General features: G+C 36.1%; 1 pseudogene; it reads left to right on the top strand.

The window, feature by feature from the left end:
• The first annotated feature begins 591 nt into the window (after positions 1 to 591).
• On the top strand, positions 592 to 798 carry LOC115283225 (annotated as a pseudogene).
• The last annotated feature ends 790 nt before the right edge of the window (positions 799 to 1,588 follow it).

The raw sequence follows: 1,588 nt of genomic DNA, 5'->3' as shown, positions 1-1,588 counted from the left end.
TCAAAGTAGCAATCATGACGAATTAGAAAATACTTTGAAATGAATGACAAGCAAAAATACAACCTACAGAAACTTAAGATATACACCTAGGCAGTGCTTAGAGAGAAATGTATGGTGGTAAATACCTATTTTATTTATGTTTTTAATGTTTATTATTTATTTTTGAGTGAGAAAGAGAGGCAGAGTGCAAGCAGGGGAGGGGCAGAGAAAGAGGGAGATGCAGAATCTGATGCAGGCTCCAGGCTCTGAGCTATCAGCACAGAGTCTGATGCAGGACTTGAACTCACCAACCAGGAGATCATGACATGAGCTGAAGTTGGACACCTAACCAACCGAGCCACTCAGGTGCCCCTGGTTGTAAATACCTATTTGAAAAAGCAAGAACAATCTCAAATCAATAATCTAAATTTGCACTACATTAAACTCAAAAAAGTGTGAACTAAACACAAATCAAGCAGAAGAAAGGAAATGATAAAGTTTAGACCAGAAATAAATGAAACAAAGAGTAGAAAAACAGCAGAGAGGCCCAAGCAGACAAGCAGAAGTGTAGATGAGGTTTGAGACTTCATCGTCAAGCTGAGAACCAGGGAGATGGCTGAGACGGACCCCAAGACTGTACAGGATCTCACCTCAGTGGTACAGATACTCCTGAAACAGATGCAAGATAAATTTCAGACCATGTTTGACCAGATAGTTAAAAGAATTGATGCCATGAGTAGTCGCATTGACAACCTGGAGAAACATGTTGCACACCTCATGACACAAGCTGGGGTAGAAGAACTGAAGGCAAAAACATGATACCTGCCACACCAAAGAGTTGAAGTTTGCTAATTTACACTGAAATCTGAAACATCATTTTTGTAAGAAAGAAAAGACCAAATGAATTTTTGAAGCAACTATGTGTAGACAGGTTTTCTATTATAACATGTATGTTCTTCAGCTTATAGAGCGATTTTCCTCTTACCTTCTTGAACATGGTAACCACATCTTGGACCTTGGTCAGTTGTGCTGTTAAATATTAAATACTAAAACTTTGATGGTTCCTGACCAAAAAAAAGGCAGAGAAAATTTAAAAAAAAAACAACAAAAGTTGGCTCCTTAAAATATCACAAACTGAGTCTCTAGCTAGAATGATCAAGATGAAAAGAAGACTCAAATTACTAAAATCAAGAAAGAAAGAGGGAACATCATTACCAACTTTATATAAATAAAAATAATCAAAAGAGAATATGGTGTCCAACTGTATGCCAACAAATTCAATAGGAAAGATGAAACGAACAAACACCTAGAAAGATACAAACTACTGATACTGATTCAAGAAGAAATATAAAAGCTGAATAGACCTATATTAAGAAAAAGATGAAACTAGTAACTTGAAAGCTTCCCACAAAGAGAAGCCCAAACTTCACTGCTGAATTCTACCAAACACTTAAAGAATACAAACTATACACAAAATCTATGAAAAGGTAGAAAAGGAAGGAACACTTTACAACTCATTCTATGAGGCCAGTAATACTCCAAAAGCAAAATGAAACAGACAAAATACTAGCAAGTTGAAACCAACAATACATAAAATGCTTTTACACAC

This window comes from Suricata suricatta, chromosome X (genome assembly GCF_006229205.1).
Source record: "Suricata suricatta isolate VVHF042 chromosome X, meerkat_22Aug2017_6uvM2_HiC, whole genome shotgun sequence".
NCBI lineage: Eukaryota > Metazoa > Chordata > Mammalia > Carnivora > Herpestidae > Suricata > Suricata suricatta.
This window is presented reverse-complemented; position numbering and strand designations above follow the sequence as displayed.